General features: G+C 46.1%; 1 pseudogene; it reads left to right on the top strand.

Annotated features, from left to right (window-relative positions):
• LOC139566231 (von Willebrand factor D and EGF domain-containing protein-like) overlaps positions 1 to 22,044 on the top strand; it is a 63,460-nt pseudogene that overhangs the window by 30,108 nt on the left and 11,308 nt on the right.

The raw sequence follows: 22,044 nt of genomic DNA, 5'->3' as shown, positions 1-22,044 counted from the left end.
TCCTTGCGGAACACGGCAGGGCACGCCAATAAATCCAGCTAATAGCTCAACTGATCACAGGCGAGCATCAAGTCTCCCCCTGGGCCACAGCACAGATCAGGGAGGGGACATTGAAGGGGGATTGTCTCCTTTTTTGTGTTGATTGATTGTTGTTATGCTTTGGGGACAGCGTCTTACCTTATTCAAGCAAATGCCACTGAGTTTAATATCACTTATGGCATTGTTTTCTGTAGAACGTAGAATCGAACTAGAATCAAAGGAGGCAGACATACTAGTACTGTACTTTATGCAGACAGAGTCAAAGTGACTCTTTCCAAATGTTAAACTCATTCTGTCAGGTATTATGAAACAGTTTGCTGCTTCATGACAATGTACTTGAACATGACCTCCCAATGCTATGACTTTGTGTCTGGCTGTTGATGTATTTATTGCGACCGTCTCTGTGAATTTACTAACTGTGTTGTAGTCAAGGACAACGTGCCATTTTGTCACGTCATACGTTATGTATACATGAGTACCCTTGAATTGGTGAATCTTCCATTTTGGTTTGTCAGCGAGTGGGCTTGTATTGCGCTAGACTTGCATATTGACTCTTTCTATTTGGAGCTTCCTCGCTTAAACATATTCCACTCCTCCTTTCCTCCTGTCTGATGATCTATCGCTCTTCTCCTCTCCCCTCTCATCCCTCTCTCGTCCATCCTCAGGTCAGCCTGTGGAGTTGACAGACCTGGAGGACAGTGGTCTGTGTGACATCAGAGCGTTCGACTGTCGCAGCGTCCGGGTCTTCGGCCTCGGCTTCATCGACTCTCCCAGCCTGGGCTGCCACCTCACACGACTGGTGGTGAGAGAAATAACTCAGACAATGGTCACGGTCATACAAGGACATACCCCAAAGTATTGCCGTATTAATAAACAGAGTGGGGAACACAGAAAAAAACAGACAAGATGCTGAAATCTCTCTGAGGATCCAAACCAGTATTTTTTAATTGAAAGGGTTCAACAAAACTATGATGCTCTAGATTCCCTTTTCCGATCATAGGAGGAGGGCTCATTGCAGTAGGCCTTATAATCATCACTCAGACCGACTGGGAAACTGCTAGTTCACAACAGGACTCCAATCTCCAAAAGTATATTTTTTCCTGTGCAGTATACGATTTTGTATACAGTGCATTCCAATCACAGATAAAGACAGTAGGTTACTTAAAACAGAAACAATAGGAGGGAGGTTGGTCAGGGAGGATGGGTTGGCATATAACGTGAATGTCTCGCAACCCAAAGATTGTGTGTTCAAATCTGATCGCGGAAAACTTTAGCATTTAGCACGTTAGCATTTTTGCAACTACTTACTACTTTTGAGCTACTTTGCAACTACTTAGTATGTTAGCTAACCCTTCCCCTAACCTTAACCCTTTATCCTGACTCCTAAACCTAACCTGTTAACTACTTAGCATGTTAACTAACCTTACCCCCTAAACCTAAACCTAACCTTAACCCCTAACCCTTAACCCCTAATCTAGACTACCTAACATTAGCCACACCAAATTTTTTATTTGTTTAATGTACACCAATGCGTTATGAAGAAAGAAAATTGTGTAATACACACGAAATGCGTTGTGATGAAAATTGTGTAATACACTTGAAACACGTTTCCGTGTGCCTGTCACAAATTTCGAAGGAGTAATTTGTGTCTATTTCACAATAAACTGTGATAGTGTGCTGGTCTAACAAACTACCGCTCTACAGGACTGGGGTTCAGTCACTATCAACATTGTAATTACACGTTAGCCACACAGTATTCACATGCTCTGATGGTGATCTATCTATCTATCTATCTATCTATCTATCTATCTATCTATCTATCTATCTAACTATCTCCTCTAGAACCTGAATGACGAACGGGTTCCAGGAGAGAAGCAGAGGACCAGAGCTACCTTCCTGAGCTCCAAGGCTTTGTTCCGTCCCCTCACTGAACAGCATGATGACTATCAACGCTGTAGACTTTATGGTGGATGACAAACCCTACACTCGCTGGGAAGTCAAGGTAAAGTTATGTACAGTGAACTAATTCGTTTTACTAAAGCACATGGAAAGTCACCTCATCTCCTTGCAAGAACCTGTGATTATGGCTCACTTTTTCAAAGTCAACTTGAAGTCTTTCCGCTTTGCCCTGTTCCTGACCTTCTCCTTGCCTCGTATACAGCCTATATATCATGTTCCAGCATGTCCCCGAGTGGTTTGGGATCGCTGTTTGTTTACTGCTGTATTAGAAGACATTAGCATAAATCTCAATGTAGGAGACAGAGCCGTGGGGCTTCTCTCCACATCCCCCAAGGTTAGCCCAAAGTCAGGTCTGTCTGGATTATGTGAGCCTGGGTAAGTGGGCTTAGAAGATGAGCCCAATATTACCTACCTTAGTCCAGGCTCTGCCATTAATCTACAAGGTTTAGGGGAGTTTGAGTCACCCGTCCCTTAGGAATGTGAGGTATATTTGTATTGGATGCTGTGAAAATGTCCAAGTGTACATAAGCGTGAGTTTCAAATTGTTACTTTTTTTTTTACAGTATGTGAGCTTCAAACTTCTGAAATCATATTAAATGATTTACTTAGCTAAACCCCCAAAGCGTTTGACCATCCTAACCTAGCTCAAGACAAGGAAGCCCTCCTGTATGATATGAATGTCTTGAACTGGTTAACACTAGTGTGTTGAGTATTGGTTAGCTACAGTGTTGTATCTCAGTACAGTGAGCCTAAGGTGCTAGCAATCTACGATGGCGTGTGCCAGGTGTGTGAACCAACCCACTCCGGACTCTGTAAGTTAAAGGTAACTACCATACACCACACAAACACACGCACACATGCACGCACGACTACACACACACATACGCACACACACACACACACATTCATATTTCCCCTAAAAGACGCAGTGTATCTCCTCAAAAACCATGCAGTATTAAGAAAACTCTTCACCACCGAGAAAGACATAAGATACTCGTATAAAGAGAAGTGAAAAGCAGGCCGTCTCGTAATGTCTGCAGGGTAGTTGTTGTTGAACATGTTGTCCAACATGTTTCGTGAAGTGTTGTGGTACATCTTTACTCTTGGGTTTACTGTGGAAACCAAGTTCTGGAATACCAGTTGTCTCTGGGATGACTTTCAGAGCTCCCTACGTCCATGGATGTTTGTTCTAAACCACAGATGTTATGAATGTCCTCCCCACACACAGCATACAGTACACACACACGCACGCATGCATGTACGCACGCACGCACGTACGCGCACACACACACACACATGCACGCGCACGCACGCACACGCACACATACACACAGAGGACTACTGTAGCTGCTCCTGCCAATTATGTTTTAATCAAATTGAGTTACATTGGGAAGAGATGGATTTGCTAGTGTTTGTTTTCTGTTCATTTCCTGCTGTGATCTTCTAGGGTCTCCAGAGAGAGGCTCAGACATGTCCTAGTGCAACAAAAATTGAGAAGATCACATTGCATGACACTTTATATAAAAAATAGTTGCTTCATAAATGTGTACTAGTTCATATCTGTCACACACTCTTCCTTGAACCTTTTCATTCCTATTTATTATCTCAGTAAATGTAGTAACAGTGAATGTATTTCTCTCTCTCACTCTCTCTCTCTCTCTCTCTCTCTCTCTCTCTCTCTCTCTCTCTCTCTCTCTCTCTCTCTCTCTCTCTCTCTCTCTCTCTCTCTGTCTTTCTCTCCCTCTCTCTCTCTCTGTCAGGAGAGGACATGTAATATAGATGGAATGTGTTTTGCTAACGGAGACTCCAATCCTGCCAGCCCCTGCCTCCTCTGTAATCCAAACACATCCAAATTCACAGGGTCCATATATGAAGGTAAATAAAATCAGTCTAATGCATACTCAATTGGAAATGACTGCTGAATTTTGTGGAACAAAATATGCCTGAAAAAGTCTCAAACTCCACACTGATACAACAGACTGCAAACAGCTATGGTAATCGTGATCGGCATGTAAGGTTTGAAAAAGGATCAACATGTTGACAATCGGAGAATATCAATTGCATATCCTTGATTCCTTGCTTCCTCTCTCTTCCTTTTCAGAAACTATTCGATGAGAAGGTCAGATGTCCCTCCCCTCTGACCTCCTCATCCAATGGGTTTTGCGAAGGAGGCGAGGAGAGAGGACGCGAAGGATCAAAGAAATGAAATTCAGATTCTCCGCAAGACTAAAGTGGGAAGGTGACCGTCTTGAGGAATGAGAGAAGGAAACGATAGATAGCGGTGCTCTTGCCACGGTCATTCATTTTCACTTGGAGGGGGGCTGATACACTGGTATAGAGAGGGGAGACAATCTCTCTCTCTCTCCCTTTTCCTCCTTCCTTCTCTCTCTCTGTCTCTCTCTCTCTTTTCTTTCCCTCCCTTTTCTCTCCCTCCCTTCCCCCCTGTCTCTCCCTCTCTCTCTTTCCCTCTCTCTCTCTCTCGCTCTCGCTCTCGCTCTCGCTCTCGCTCTCGCTCTCGCTCTCGCTCTCGCTCTCAATTCAAGGTGCTTTATTGACATGGGAAACATATGTTAACATTGCCAAAGCAAGTGAAGTAGATAATATACAAAAGTGAAATAAACAATAAAAATGAACAGTAAACATTACACTCACAGAAGTTCCAAAAGAATAAAGACATTACAAATGTCATATTGTGTATATATACAGTGTCTCTCTCACTCTCTCCCTCTCTCCCTCCCCCCACCTTTCTACCCCTCCTCAGGTATATTTACAGTCTGCCTGCCGGCCTGCAACACGCCCACCCACCCAGGGCTACAGATGCTTCCCATATCTTTGCGCTGCATGGTTCACTTCATTAACACCGTCTAATAGGGATTAATAATGGACAGTCAGACAAGATTGATCATGATTGGCACAGGGCACTTTTGATGGAGTGGAGAACTTTGGAGTTTTACGAGTTTTATGACTCAGACAAAGTGATTCTCTTTTAGTTGAGTTATAGGTCAGGAAGTTTCATTTATGGGCTTTGAACAGCTTTCCCTTTGTAGGTTATATTGTTTGATTATAACACACCCATGCACAGGCACACACACACACAGACACACACACACAAATGAGAAAATAGTCTCTTAGTAGACCTTGAACAGGCCCTGTCTTTCTCTTCTCAGGAGCTGTGTGTTTCTGAAGCAGCCTGTCCCTGCGTTACTGTCTATGTCATTCGGTCTCAGCTCTGAGGAAGATGCCTGGTCCCATTAGCTATGTCATCAGTCTCTATCCCAGTGTTAGATCAAAGGAGAGCAGGCCATCTGCAGGGGCTCTGTTTATGTACCTGTCAGGACCTGTCTAACAGCACTCTGCAACAGAGGAGCCTGTCTTCACATGTCTCTGTGTCCCTGCAGAGAGACTGTAACCCTCCTTCTTCCTCCCACCCTTCATCCCCTCCATCTTCCTCTCCCTCCCGCCATCCCAACCCTCACTCTCCCTCTATCTCTCTCCCTTTCTCCTTCCCTCCCTGCATCCCACCCCTGACACTAACGTGTTGTGACAGCCTTTTGGGGCTTCACAGTGTCAGTGATGCTGTCTGCAGTAGACTACAGTACAGCAGCTCCCCCTCAATCCCCCGTGTGCCTGGAACTACCCTCTCAAACAGCTGGAGTACAATAATGAATACCGTCTGTCAACCACAGTGGATAAAAAGGGAACACTTTATACTGTTTTATCTTTTGTCTCTACCTCTATCTCTTTCTCTCCGTCTTTCTCTCTGTCTCTCTGTCTCTCTCTCACTCTCTTTCCCTCTCCCCCCTACCCCCAGTCAACCAGCCCCCCAACCTGCACCAGCCTCAGGGGGGCCTCAGCACCTTCGCGGGGGAGAACTTTGTGTTCCAGTTCACGGCGGCGGACCCCGAGGGCTCCGCGCTCCTCTTCCTCCTGGAGCAGGGCCCTCCCGACTCCACGCTCTCCCCCGCCGGCCTCCTCATCTGGAAAGTCCATCCGGTGGAGATGCAGGGGAATACTCGGCAGAGCTTCGAGTTCACGCTGTCTGACGAGTGCAATGCCCAGAGCAGCTACACCGTCGAGGTGAGAGAAGAGGGGGGGGTTGACAGTTTATTCCTACCTCCCTCATTCCCTCCCTCCCTCACTTGGTGGGTGGCGCACCACAGTTTAGCCCCCAACGCCTGAAAACAGACCTCAAACAGACCTCAAACAGACCTCAGTCAACATATGTATTCATTACGGATGTGTTTCTCTCCACACCGTAGCTCCACACATGCTTATCCTCTGTTGACGAGATGTCTGTCTGCTTAGAGCTGGAGAGGACACTGGCTACCATGGGATGTGTGTGACAAGTTGACAACCCAAGGTTTTCACATTCCCAGGCCCATGCCCATAGTTGGTTATGTGGTAATAAAACAGTTTACCCCAAAGCTGTGAGACAACTAAAGTATCTGCACCTTACCCTGTGAGCCCAAGTCTGGCTTGGTACGGACAGCAATAAAGAAGACATTGATATGATGCTGATAATCACCCTCAACTCCCATGGTATAAAACAGTAATTCAAAGATCTCTGGAAGCAGATGGTGGTTTTCTGTCTGAGGGCATTGTTGAGTCAGAGTGGGTATTTATCTCTTTATTAGCGTTGAGAGGAGTTGAGGAGCTAGGGAAAGTGAAAACAGCCATACGCTGTGATTAAGCAGACCATATGAAGCTATTCTGTTCCTGTAACAGGCTGAGTGTGATGACATTCAATTGGCTATGTGGAAAGCGATGTGTGTAACAGCTGTTTGTCTGTCCTTCCGTCTATCCGTCCGTCTGTCTCTTCTCTTCAGGTGGCTGTGAAGCCTTGTGGGTGCTTGAACGGCGGGACGTGTGTGACCAACGTGGCCTTCCCGGCGGGCAGCGGAGAGTACCTGTGTGTGTGTCCCCAGGGGATAGGAGGGGGCCTGTGTCAGGAGGACATTGACGCGTGTCTGTCGGCTCCGTGCGGTGCCCGGGGTGTGTGCTGATACCGTCGATGGCTTCCTCTGTGAATGCCCTGCAGGCCTGAGAGGTAAGGCCACAGGAACACACGCGCGCATGAACACACACAAAGACAGAGAAACCCAGAAGTGTGTATTGACACTGTCAGAGATCTGATACGTTTCCCCCTCCCCGTTCACCACTAGCAGAAACAAAGAGCCCAGAGTCTTAGTGGTGTTTGCACTGTATTCATAACCCCTGCTGAAAACACAGATCTGTGCTCCCGTGGGTTAACAAACAGGGGCGGGCTAGATCCAAACATCCTGATCACTCCCTCTAGGCTGTGTGTGTAGCGAGTAAGTGTTGAAAGGTCAGGGGTGAGGCGAGGTGAGGTGGGGGTCGGGAGTAGCTAAGGGCTGAAAACAGGGACGTGCGTTGAGGTCTGGCGGCGTGTAGGCACTTTCTATTGAGCCCCCCTGGTCCCCGTCACTCACTCACACATGCACGCGCACTCATAAAGCGGATTTCTGCTACAGTGTTTATCGGTGTGGCACGATCACAAAGATAACCATTAAACAGCCACCATCAAACAGCGTCAGGTAGGCGGCTTAACCATTAGACACACATTCACAGGCCCGAATAGGTTGTGCCCCTCTCAGCTACTTCACTGCACGAACAGGCGACTTTCAGCACCACGGACAGCAACCCAAATGCCAGCGATAAGGCCTACTTGTGACAACGCTACAAACACAACAGGCCTAGTAGTCAGTGCTACTGATTGAGAGATATACTGTACTTACACAGTAGACATGTAATGTAATCATAGTAGACGACGCTGCTGTAAATAAACACTTGCACTTGTATTCAAAGTCCATCCGTCTATCCTTCTGGGTAAAGACGTCAGTGACTGAGGCTGTAACACTCGTCCCTGTTGGACGTCAGTTTTAAAAGTCATTCTCTGTAAAATGGAGATGATGGCAAGGGATGAGAGTCGTCCTGGATCGGTTCGGTTTCGACTGTATGTCTTTATCCGTTTCGGCGTAGAAAATGGCCTCTCAACGGCTGCTGTTGTGGCTGGTATAGTGAGGAACAGCTGCAGTAACTTTGTCGCCTCGGGGACGGTCTGTTTCAGGTCATGCTGGACGAAAAAGCCGAGGAGCTGTCCAGGGGATTTGTCTCGTGGCATTAATTCAAATTTTTTTGCAGACCACTAAGCCAAGGAAATGAAGTTCAGCAAAGTGGTCAAACCTGGTGTAGCAGACATGAGTCGATCACTGTGATGTGATGAGGGAACCCTGCCTGCGAACTTCGAAACCAGTGTCTACCCTCAGGCCAGTAGGGACTATCCTATTGGTCTAATGGTCTCCGTGGGAGACCTGGGTTTGTATCCCGCGTGTTACACTAGCTCTCATCTGAACATTGATATTGTCCATTATGTTATAGTAGATTAGCCCCCTCTCTGCTCTGATCGACTGTTTACTATGAGTTTCGCTTTCGGCCAGGCCCAGTTCATTGCATCTCTGCTTGAGTCGCTCCTAGAAACTATCATAGGTTTGTCGCTGCCTTTCCAGTGTTTTCATTGTGATTCTGATACTGGTGAAGCAGAAACCCATATCCGTCACTTTGTTCTGCAGAACGCGGGAGAATTTTACATCGAAAATTCCATCATAGGCTATGAGTAAAAAGCGAACAGTTTGGCGGTCTCTAAATGGGTTGCTAACTGTTTAATCGTTCCACATAGTTGTCCCGGGGCCTGTTTGATGAGCTGGCTCTCTCATCGTTGCCACGGAATGCCAACTCCTACCTAGGTAGCATGACGTGGCATTATTTAGCTAGGTCTTTCAAAATCTCTCGGTTCTCTTTTTGGGCGTCCTGATGTTCAATCTCCATTGTTCATTCATTGCCAAATGGTTTAAGAACTAACTGGCTTTGGATATGAGACGCTCGCGATTTCTCATGCTTGTTGAGTGCTATATGCAAGTTTTTTGCAGTAACCGGCTCTTGTCTAGTAGACAAGAAGTAGTAGAGTCGGCTGTTAGGAGCGCAGACACAGAGACAGTCTGTTTCTGTTTCTGTTGATTCCACTCATATTGAAATGATTGTGTTCTTTTCTGTCCCTTCCTTTGATGTAAGTCCCTAAGCTTAGGTATTGGTCTTCCATCCCGTATCACCTGCTGTTTCGCTAGAAAGTCCAACTTTGAATACTAGCCATCCTGATCAGCTTACTTTATCTAGCTGTAAAACGAATGGAACTGGCAGATGACGTGTGACGTCCATAGGCGGGAGCTGGCTGTCCTCCTGCCTATCCCATAAAAAATGTTCACACCATTATGCATGGGCATGTATTATTTGAGTGCATGGAAAATGAATGGGACATATTGACACTTGAAAGGCAGTGAAGCTCTCTGCCTGCCTTTTGGCGTCCATTAGCTGGCAGTATAAGGTAGAAACATGCATGCACAAGTCATGTCAATGACTGTTTGGAGTTTGAGAGGCAGGAGAAAGGCACAGGGCGAGGCTGCATTTCCCCTGGCCTCCTTGTGCATTTTCTACCAGATCACTGCAAATTTGGAAAGTGCGAGTTCAGAAATAGATTTTTATCGTGCAGAAAAAACATGAGGATGACAAAATGATTATTGATCAAGTGTATATTTATTCTTCATTGCAGTTCTTTTTTCATTCATTGTGCCTACCCAGACTGGCTGAAAATACATGAACTCTCTGTTTGTTGTTGTAATGGGCTTCCTTGGCTCTATGTCTCTTTGTCTGTGAGCTTGGCTCAGACCTTGTCTTTCTGTCTGTGTGTCTGTGAGCTTGGCTCAGACCTTGTCTTTCTGTCTGTGTGTCTGTGAGCTTGGCTCAGACCTTGTCTTTCTGTCTGTGTGTCTGTGAGCTTGGCTCAGACCTTGTCTTTCTGTCTGTGTGTCTGTGAGCTTGGCTCATACCTTGGCGTTCTGTCTTTTTGGGGTGTAAGGGCTACCTGTTGTAGTAATGGACTTTGTCTGTCTGTCTTTGTGTTGTCTGTTATAATAATGTCTGTCTGTCTCTGGGACTCTGTGTAGGCGCTACCTGTCAGGAAGATGTGAATGAGTGTGAGAGGACGCCTTGCATGCCTGGAGTCCAGTGTTTCAACATCTTCGGCTCCTACAGGTGTGGAGGCTGCCCCCACGGCATGCTGAGAGATGGGACCACCTGCACAGGTAGGCATGGTCAATCAATCAAATGTATTTATCAACACTTTTTACATCAAAAGGTAGGCATGGTCAGTCAATCAAATGTATTTCAAATGTACAATTCTTCCTTTGGCCGCCTCTCCTTCCAGTTCTCTGCTGCCAATGACTGGAACAAACTGCAAAAATCACTAAAGCTAGAGACTCTCACCTCCCTCACTAGCTTTAAGCAAAAGCTGTCAGAGCAACTCACAGATCACTGCACCTGTACATAGCCCATCTGTAAATAACCCATCCAATCTACCTCATCCCCATACTGTTTTTATTTATTTATCTTGCTCCTTTGCACCCCAGTATCTCTACTTGCACATTCATCTTCTGCACATTCTACCATTCCAGTGTTTAATTGCTATATTGTAATTACTTCGCCACCATGGCCTATTTATTACCTTACCTCCCTTATCCTACCTCATTTGCACATGCTGTATATAGACATTTCTACTGTATTATTGATTGTATGTTTGTTTATTCCATGTGTAACCCTGTGTTGTTGTATGTGTGGAACTGCTTTATCTTGGCCAGGTCGCAGTTGCAAATGAGAACTTGTTCTCAACTAGCCTACCTGGTTAAATAAAGGTGAAATTTAAAAAAATGGCTTGACCCTCCTCTCCGCTCTCCCCATAAATTATTTCTTTGCGTGTTTTCTTTTCTTCATTTTTTGAGGTTTTACAGGGGGGTGTTGAGCTGAGTTAATTGGTGAAGCACTTCCCCTCTGAGGGAGAGCAGAGCAGAGTGTATCCTGCCACCTGGCCCCAGACTCAGAGTGCTGCCGCAGCACCTCAGGTGTGCCTCTCTCTGTTGACAGCTAACTGACAAAGGCCATTAGAGGTGAAGTGTGGGAACCTGGAAGGGTGCAGAGGAGGGAGCAGAGAGTAGGGCTGGGAGGAAGGAGCATGGCTGAATACAGTGATGAGGTAAGGGGCCTGGCTAGCAGCAGGGAGATGGAAGAGGAGCATGACCTGGTGGAATACAGAGTGATCTATCGCCTGGGCCACAGAGCTGAGGTGAGGCAAGGTGATGTAAGGTGAGGTGAGGTCTGGGCCTGGGTGAGAAGGGAGCACAGAGCATGGCCTGGTTGAATACAGAGCGATCAACAGTATTGCCCGCGCCTAAAGCTGAGGTGAGGAGAAGTGAGGAGCGGTGAGGGGGGAGACCATGGAAGGAGAACGGTCTAGTTGAATACAGAGTGACCTACCGCCTGGGCCACAGGGCGAGAGGAACAGAGCTAGGGTAAGCAGGGGCTAAGCTGGAGCACCATCCATAAAACACACATATAACTGCACCTAGAGGGAAATGCAATTTTCATTCAGCAGACGTTTGTTTCTGTAGTCCAGGGTAAACCACTTGAATTCTGCAGGAGTGCAGGCAAACTTGCACATATACAGCGTTTCTTCCTTTAAAAGTGTTGAGCTTTATGCCGCAATCGTTTGAGGTAGATTGTGGCAGATTGTGGTAAATTGCGTCATTCTGGAAACTATGGCTGACACTTAAATGACCCCGCAAGCTGTGCTGCAGTACGCTACAACTTTTAAAGGAAGAACCACTGTACACACACACACACACACACTTAGTCACCATTTTGCTCCTAAAAAGCCATGCCATGTTTCCACCAACCTCCCTGCTTTTCTATTCCAAGCATCTTAGCCTTTCCCTCTCTCTAATCTTTTTCTCCCTCTGAGCAATGAGTTTCGGCTGAGTGGTCCTCTGCTTTGTTTATTATAGTGCCATGCTGCCTCGGCAGGAGTTACACTGCCAGGTTTATTTCACTTGCCATCGCTCCGCTCCGCCGTCATCAATCACACCGTCTCTTTCTCTCTCTCCTCCTGCTCTGCTTGCCTTTCTACTTTTTTTTTTTTTTTTTTTACGATTCTGCTGCTCACAGATCTACTGAGGAGCTGTGATTTCTAGCTGTGTAGGTGTGGGATGAAAAGTGTTGTAAAAAAAAAGAGCTGATATACTGTGGAGCAACATTCTTGAATAGAGTTTGAGAACTCAAGATTCTATGAAATGTATCATAAAAACAGTATTGGTTGTGTGACACCATAAGACAAACTTCCGGCTCTGAACCTGAAGTGTCTATCTATCTCTCTCCCAGCATCATACAAGCACTGAGGTCTCATGAAGCCCACCTCTTACCTTGTGTCCTCATCTGTCTCTACACAACAGCACCTGTACGATCGATCCTCAATGTCCCCAGCATTGGACCCACCACTGTCCCTACCACCACTACCACCACCACTACCACCTCTAAGACCTCACCGAACAACAGACCAGACCAACACAATCAACCCAGGATGGACTCTGGCAGACCTGGAATCCCACCGACCAATAAGCCTGGACTCACAAAACCAACATGCCTGGACTTCCAGAGACCAACAGGGCAGCTGCCAAGGCCCCAGCTGTACATACACCGTCTAAGAATGGACAAAAAACTGGCAAGTACTCTGAGTATACCAAACATTAGGAACACCTTCCTAATATTGAGTTGCACCCCCCCCCCGCCTTTTCCCGCAGAACAGTGTCAATTCGTCAGGACATGGACTCTACAAGATGTCGAAAGCGTTCCACAGGGATGCTGGCCCATGTTGACTCCAATGCCTTCCCACGTTTGTCAAGTTGGATGGAAGTTTTTGGGGTGGTGGATCATCCTTGATGCACACGGGAAACAGTTGAGCGTGAAAAAGCCAGCAGCATTGCAGTTCTTGACACAAACCGGTGCGCCTGGCACGTACTACCATACCCCGTATTTCCCAAAGCCTCTGTCTAATCCTCTTCAGATCGCCTACAAAAGGCTGTTTAACACCAGGGCTCCTATAATAGTCCATCAGGGGTGTCACATTACTCCGCGACTGAGTACCTCATTGGCATTGGCAGCTATAGCCAGCCCAGTTAGCGGCCTTGCAAAATTGCCTGTCATCATCATCACACTAAAGGGCTGGAGATGGGATTGAAAGGCACACAGCAAAATATGTCATCTCCCGTCGGCCCCGCAGTTCCGATAAAACCACCCATTGTCTGAGTGGATTCTGCTGCCCTAGTCGAAAATGAGACAAAATTCACAGGCGATAAGCCTTAATATGTGGAGTCATAACGCTGATGAATCACTTCTTAATAAAAGACAGATGGTCCATTCTTTCTCCTCTTTTGTCACCGCGAAGACGAAACGCTTTATTAGCGAGAGAGAGGAGAAGAATCGCTGTGTGGCACGCAAAAAAGGAAAAAGAGAAGGGTTGCCAGTGTCACGTTTCAAAGCTTCTAACTGCACTACAATGACAGTCATTCGGTCTCAGGCTGCTCTCTTCCATAGATCCATCATAGAATAGAGATATGCTGATAAATGTACAATACCAATATAATACAGCATAGTCTAGCCATAATACACTTTTGATGATGTGGTGGTTTGATGTGGCGCCTGTACAAGGTGAGAAACAAAGGACAAAGTTATGGGACAAACTTAAAAGAATCCATCTAAAAAGTGCCAATGATACCAGCAGTTTTAGTTCTAAAGGACATATCTTTGTTTAAGACTAATAGGGCAATTGGTATTTTCATCACTCTTCTTTGTGGGTGGGGGTGAGAGGGGAGCCCAGGAGGGGAGTGAAGGCCTATGGGTAAAGAGAAGCTGATGCAGCTGGATTGGGGGTGAGGGCGGGTCTGGAGGTGAAGACGGGACACAGTCGGGGTCTCACACACACATCTCTCTCTCTCTCGCTCCAAGGGGTTTCTGACCTTGGTAGCGTATCAATCAATTGCTCAGAGACTTTCATCCTGAAGCACCGTAATGAGCCGCCTGCCATCAAAACACAAAATGCCAACTAAGAGTTTCTCCACAGCCCTAATTTAGTTATAAAGTGCCTTTATATAATTGGTCTTCCAAGACTTTGCATTTTAATCAAAGACATTTGAGCAATTAGCAACTGTAGCAGCTTTGGATTTAACTGCGGGTCCTGCCACATAAAATTTGTCAGGCAGTGTTGAATATATCACCCCGGTAGGCAGTGGTATTTGTGAGCTGTTTTCATCTACGGGGCTGTGTTTATTTGAATTATGACTAATCATGAAATATGCAGATGAAGATGGCATGGTGTTGTCGATGCAGAGGCATTGACAACTGATTACAGCATCCCGCTGAGCATAAACAAAGGGTGATCATCGCTGTTCATGTGAAGGCTTCGGGGAAAGGAATTAATTGATAAATATGTACATGTCCTGGGGCTGATAACAGTGATTATGTGTTCCAGGCCTAGAGCTATCATCCCATGCAGGGAACAACAACAATGTGACAGATGCGTGTGCCAGCCGACCGTGCTTCCTGGGGGTCCAGTGCATCGACCGACGTCCACGCTACGCGGGCTACGTCTGCGGGCGCTGCCCACCGCCCCTCAATGGCAACGGACGCACCTGCACCAAAACCGCTCGAGGTAAGACTTCGGCTTGAAGTGTTACACCACCTCCCTGGCCGTAGTTACTAGCCTGGTCCCAGATCTGTTTGTGCTGTACAGCCAACACCTGTTGCTACCTATGCCAAGGACCATAGGAATCGGCAAGACAAAAAACTGATCCGGCACCAGGCTATCTAAATACGTTAGTACATGCACCACACATTGGCTTTTTAGTAGTTATTCTACTGTCACTGTTGGAAAACTATTTGAAAACAATCTGACGTGGTGTGAATGGTCCTGAAGTGCCTCTGTGCTGTTACCTCCCTATTCTACCTGGTCTCAGGGCAATTCGTAAGATTTGGTATGCAAACATGATCCCTGCATTTAGTGTGGTATATTTAATTATATTAGGTTACATTGTGAATGGAATAGCGGTTATACAAGAGCGGACGAATTAGGGGACGTATAGCATCAAACGTCTTACCCAGTCGTACAATAGCATACGAATTGGATGAGTTATCATACTTCTTGATGGACGTATAGTATTACACGTATTTTTCTGAGACCAGGTTGCTCGTTGCATCCTAGCAACCAAGGAGAATTAGGAAATTTGTATTAACCCCCCCAATTCAGAGGACACAAATATATATTTTAGTTTTTACAGCTTTTTTGCTACATGTACATACATTTTACAGATCACACTTTACATATACATATTTACATTGTGGGTTAGGAGAACAAACGAAAAAGGTTAGGGTAATTTAAGTAAAATGTGAACTAAAACAGGTTAGGAGAACTTAGGTTAGGGGAAGGGTTAGCTAAAATGCTACAGTTGTCCCTGACACGACTCAAACACGCAACCTTTGGATTGCTAGACGGTCGCGGTATATACCCACCCGTCTTCCCCGACCAAGCTCCCTACTTTAGTTTCTGTCTAAAGTAACTAGAACAGGGATCATCAACTAGATTAGGCCGCAGGACGATTTTTCCTTGAGTGGATGGTTGGGGGGCCGGAACGTAGACTGCAAATTGACCACAAGAATTCCAAACAAATATTTAACTTCAAGCCTTGCTTATATTTGTATACGATTACGTCTCTCGTCTCTCTCTATTATCAGAAAAATCTGATGAAGATCATCAAAGGTTAGTGATTAATTTTATCTCTATTTGTGCTTTTTGTGACTCCTATATTTGACTGGAAAAATGACTGTGCTTATTGTGGTTTGGTGTGACCTAACATAATCGTTTGTAGTGCTTTCGGTGAAAAGCATATTTGAAATCGGACACTTTGGTGGGATTAACAACAAGATTACCTTTAAAATGGTATAAGACACAATGTATGTCTGAGGAATTTTAATTATGAGATTTCTGTTTTTTGAATTTGGCGCCCTGCACTTTCACTGGCTGTTGTCATATCGATCCCGTTACCGGGATCTCAGCCCTAAGTTAAGCCATTTTTCCATGACTTTGGAAGTATGCTTGGGGTCATTGTCCACTTGGAAGACCCATTTGCGATCAAGCTTTAACTTCCTGACTGATGTCTTGAGATGTTGCTTCAATATATACACAACATTTTACATTCCTCATGATGCCATCTATTTTGTGAAGTGCACCAGTCCCTCCTGCAGCAAAGCACCCCCACAACATGATTCTGCCACCCCCATGCTTCACGGTTGGGATGGTGTTCTTCGGCTTGCAAGCCTCCCCCTTTTTCCTCCAAATATAACGATGGTCATTATGTCCAAACAGTTATATTTTTCTTTCATCAGACCAGAGGACATTTCTCCAAAAAGTACGATCTTTGTCCCCATGTGCAGTGGCAAACTGTAGTCTGGCTTTTTTATAGCGGTTTTGGAGCAGTGGCTTCTTCCTTGCTGAGCAGCCTTTCAGGTTATGTCGATATAGGACTCGTTTGACAGTGGATATAGATACTTTTGTACCTGTTTCCTCCAGCAGCTTCACGAGGTCCTTTGCTGTTGATTTGCACTTTTTGCACCAAAGTCCGTTCATCTCTAGGAGACGGAACGCGTCTCCTTCCTGAGCGGTATGACAGCTACGTGGACCCATGGTGTTTATACTTGCATACTGTTGTTTGTCCAGATGAACGTGGTACCTTCAGGCATTTGGAAAATACTCCCAAGGATGAACCAGACTTGTGGAGGTCTACAATTTTTTTTCTGAGGTCTTGGCTCATTTCTTTTGATTTTCCCATGATGTCAAGCAAAGAGGCACTGAGTTTGAAGGTAGGCCTTGAAATACATCCACAGGTACACCTCCAATTGACTCAAATGATGTCAATTAGCCTATCAGAAGCTTCTAAAACCATGACATAATCTTCTGAAATTTTCCAAGCTGTTTAAAGGCACAGTCAACTTAGTATATGTAAACTTCTGACCCACTGGAATTGTGGTACAGTGAATTATAAGTGAAATAATCTGTCTGTAAACAATTGTTGGAAAAATTACTTGTGTCATGCACAAAGTAGATGTCCTAACCGACTTGCCTAAACTATAGTTTGTTAACAAGAAATTTGTGGAGTGGTTGAAAAACAAGTTTTAATGACTCCAACCTAAGTGTATGTCAACTTCTGACTTCAACTGTATGTCCAGCAATAAAAATGTAAATAAAGTGTAACTTTATAATTTTTTTCTCAGAAAACTTGGGGGGCCAAATAAAACCACCCGCTGGCCAAATTCGGCTGGATTCGGCCCGCGGGCCGCCAGTTGGGGAACCCTGAACTTGACCATTAGATCATATCATACGTCTTGGAGGTCCATAAAAATACAAATAGTATGCTTCGTATGGCTCTGAGGCCTGGCTGCCCTATTAATATTAATAAGCTTAATATGCTAATCATCCCGTTTTTTTTGTAGATCAGTGAAATGTGGAATGCTTTGCACTCCATCTTCTCCTCTCAGTTTAGTTCTGATTTATATCCCCCGTATTTGTTCCTTCTTCTTTGGACTCTCTGTCCCTGTGTGTCTACTGTCCAAGTCAACAGCAGGCACTTCCAGATGATCAATTCATGACAGTGGAATATGCTTTTCTCATGCATTCATCTTTCATGAGGATGTGAAAAAAGAAAACCTATTTATTCTGAGTGAGAGTTAAAGTATTTCCCATCGTTAGTCAGTCCTACTATTGAGTGGACGGGACCCATGCCGGGTTGTTTTGAAGAGCACAGACTAGTTTACAGTGTTTCAATATTTTTGGGCAGTGTTTGTCTTTTGTGTCTTCACCCAGCCAGTGTGATGACATTTTTCTTAATTGTACTAAATATATCCTTTTAGTGCATCTCATAATTTCTGCCGCCACCTTTCTAAATCACATTAGTGTTTCATACCCAACCCACGTTGTCATGACTTTCTACACAGTCAGTTCCCTTTCAGTCCAGCTGCTTCAGTGTGTGTGTGTGTGTGTGTGTGTGCGTGTGCATGCGTTCGTGTGTGGTTTATAATTCCCTCACTGTGTATCAGATTCCTCTATGAAGTGATTTGGGCATCTTTTGTGAGGTTTCAAAACAGGCAATGTTTACAGTTAGTCTCAGTAGGGGACAATAAATCAATGATGTGTTGGGTGGCGTCTCTCAATATGTGTAACGGGTGTCGTCGGAAGGAAGAGACCAAGGCGCAGCGTTCTTAGAGTTCCACATAATTTAATCACGAAGTGAAACTAAAACAGGACAAAACAATAACGAATACAACGACCGAACAGCTTCGATGTGCAAACTCTCTGCACACAAACAAAGAACAAGATCCCACACAGAAAGAGGGAAAAGGGCAGCCTAAGTATGATCCCCAATCAGAGACAACGATAGACAGCTGCCTCTGATTGGGAACCACACTCGGCCAGAAACAAAGAAATACAAAACCTAGAAATACAGAACATAGAATGCCCACCCAAATCACACCCTGACCAAACCAAAATAGAGACATAAAAAGGATCGTAACACTTTTATTTAATTTCAATTCGAATTTGAATAACTTTATTGTTCCCATGAGCCGCCCAATGGTGGTCTTGATTCTGTTCCAACCACGTTCTGTGTCAGCATCAGTGTTTATAGCAGCTGTTCATTAGAACAGATCGTCATCTTTGTTTTGTTTCGCACTCTGTAATACTTTTATTTGGAGAGTCCAGCTTGTCTACATTCCACTTCAATCCTAACCCTCAACCACAACCCTAACCCTACACTCTTAAAAAAAGGGCTATCTAGAACCTAATAGGGTTCTTCAGCTTTCCCCAAAGGAGAACCCATTGAAGGACCAGGTAGAACCCATTTGGTTCCATGTAGAACCCTTTCTGCAGAGGGTTCTACATGGAACCCAAAAGAGTTCTACCTGGAACCAAAAGGGGTTATCCTATGGGGACAGGCAAAGAACCCTTTGGAATCCTTTTTTCTAAGAGTGTAACCTTATACAGTAGGTATAGAGTTTTTTTGTGTCACATCATTATCTCTCCTCAGGTAACCCTCACCTGACCCAGCAGCAGCTGACACTAGCCAAGAGCAGCAAACCCTACCACCACAGCAACAGTAAAGTGTCCCAACTCCACCTTCCCACCTTGCCCCCCAGGCACACAATGAAACGTCTCTCCTCCCTCTCCTCGCCAGTCTCCAGGGGAGCCTATCAGAGCCCCCCGCACCCTCCCCTCTCACCCGCCCGAGGGCCAATCACTGGGTGGAGAGAGGCGGCCACGCCCCAATTTCCTAGACACACCCCTATGTCACCTGAAGGTTCCCACAGCCTTACCACAGGCAGTCATCATTCCATCAGTGCCTTCACTAGGACTCGTGCCAAAACAGGTACCAATGCCAGCGCTACCACACTCAAGGTGACAACCAGAGAGTCTGCAGCTGTCGTGCGGAGTGCCACCACTTCCAAGGTGACTCCTCCATACTCCAAGGTTACACCAACCCAATCCAAGGTGACTCCACCCCATTCTTCAGCCAACACAGAGTCCAGGCAGACAAGCCAGGGGAAGCTCATAGATGTGGTAGTGGTGCCCACCTGGACCAAGCCCTGGACCCTCCCTAAAGCTGTGGCCCCGCTGACCGCAGCCCTATCCTCCCTTACCTACTCCCTTTCCGAGTCCGAGTTCTCCGCCGACGGAGCACTGACGGGGCCTGGCTCGAACCCCTCTGACCTACCTGACCACCACCAGGAACCCCTGCTCTCCCTCACCCTCACCACCTCTGTCCGAAAGTACCACCACACCCCCCTTACTCCCCCCCTCCACAGGGCCACGTCTCCCCACTTCCACCGTGGGACCAGGATCAGTGATAGTGTGGCAGTGGAGCGGGAGTGGCCTCTGACCTGAGCTGACATGCCCTGTTTCCCAGGGGTCCCCTGTGAACCCACCAGGGACGGGGGTTTCCACTGTGGAAGGTGTCCCCTGGGATACACCGGAGACAGACAAACATGCAGAGGTATTTTTATTGTATTTATTTATTTAAAAACTAAAGATTACGGAACAATGTGATTATAAGACAAAAAGGTACATGAGAGGTGCAAAAAATTAAGAGGCTTGTTAAGTAGGCTCAAGGTTGATCCCTCTTCTTGAGAAAGAGCTACTGTGTTGAGAAACACTATCTGGTACCACTGTATCACTGTTGAGAAAGAGCTACTGCTTTGAGAAACACTATCTATTATCTATTAACACTGGTCCATTACAGAGGCCCCTTACTATTGCCATTTACCGGCTGTATTGAATACCACCTGTGCATCAATCCTTTTCTATGAATGAAAGTGATGCCTTTCTCTAGCCTCTCCAAAAGGCCTCCTAATGATGGTCGTTTTTCCAAGCTGACTAGCTGAGTGCTCTCTGTACCAGAGCAGCGTGGGTTGGGTTGAGTTGACAGATGTGTCTGTACAGATGCAGTAAGGGAGGTTGGAGTTGGAATAGATGGAAGCAGCTTGTAATTGGCCTATGGTGCTGCCTCTGTGTGTGTTTGTGTGTGTGTGTCGCCTGCCTGCCTGTTATCTATAGCTGTGTGCAGGCATGCGTGTGGCAGGAACATGGAGTGTGCCGCTCCCAACACATGCCGCTGTAAACCAGGCTTCGCCGGGACCAACTGTCAAACAGGTAAAACTATCTTCTCTCTCTCTCTCTCTCTCGCTCTCTCTCTCTCTCTCTATCTCTCTCTCTCTCTCGCTCTCTTTCTCCCTCCTTCTTCTCCCCTCTCCCTCTTTCTCTCTCTCTCTCTCTCACTCTTTCTCTCTCTCTCTCTCTCTCTATTGCTCTCTCTCTCTCTCTCTCTCTCTCTCTCTTAGTCTCTCAAAATACCACATCATCATTCTGATATTGTTGTTTTTGATTCCCATGCATTGCTTAACCTGACAGGCCTTCCATATCGTTTGACGTCTTTACAATCTTCTCCTCAGCGATCTGTAAACCTGAGTGTAGGAACGGAGGCCTGTGCGTCGCCCCGGGGGCGTGTGAGTGCCTTAAAGGCTACCACGGGGTGACGTGTGAGACAGGTAATTATACGTCTGCGTCCCAAATGGCACATTTGCCCACAGGGATCTGGTCAAAATTAGTGCGTAACGTAGGGAATAGGGTGACATATGGGCCGCGGCTTATCTGTTCTTGTTAGGGGCCAATCAGAACTGTCTCTGTGTCAGACTATAGACAGGAGCTTGTCGTCACACAGAGAAAGCAAGCTCATCACTCAAAGACGGGACGGCACTGCTGAGGGAAGTCCGGTCCATGTCCGGTACTGTACATTTGGGTGTGTGCGTGCGAGCGAGTGCAGATCTAATGAAGCAGTTGTGGGCATTTGATAAGCCCTCCCTATTTGAGCTGGTTTGAGACATTACTGACAGAGGCTTGAAACACTACTGCCACCTACAGCTCAGAATCAGAGTCCACCCCACCAATGCAATGGAGATGAGGTTAAACCAAGCTGTAGTGAGACACTGGTTCCTAGTCCTAGCTGACAGATGTAGAAATGTGAGGGCAAAGCCTGACTGATTATTTTCCTGATTATTTTCCCATGAACACTTTATTTGAAGGGTACCTACATAAGAACTGCATAACACATTCATAACATCCCCACCCACAGCTCTGTGCAGTCTGCCCTGTGAGCACGGAGGAATGTGCGTGGGACCCAGCACCTGCTCCTGTCCCTACGGCTTTGTGGGTCCCAGATGTGAGACTAGTGAGTTCAACACACATCATCACAAATCATTCATCATGCAAATTGAATATGCCATCACTCACAAATGAAGTATGACACACACACCTGACTGCTCCACCACATACAGAGGGTAGTGCGTACAGCCCAGTACATCACTGGGGCCAAGCTTCCTGCCATCCAGGACCTATATACTAGGCAGTGTCAGAGGAAGGCCCCAAAAATGTGTAAAAGACTCCAGTCACCCAAGTCATAGATTGTTCCCTCTGCTACTGCACGGCAGGCGGTACTATCTAGATCCAAAAGGCTCCTTAACAGCTTCTACCCCCAAGCCATAAGACTGCTG

The sequence above is a fragment of the Salvelinus alpinus genome, chromosome 38 (assembly GCF_045679555.1).
Source record: "Salvelinus alpinus chromosome 38, SLU_Salpinus.1, whole genome shotgun sequence".
In the NCBI taxonomy this organism is placed as follows: domain Eukaryota; kingdom Metazoa; phylum Chordata; class Actinopteri; order Salmoniformes; family Salmonidae; genus Salvelinus; species Salvelinus alpinus.
This window is presented reverse-complemented; position numbering and strand designations above follow the sequence as displayed.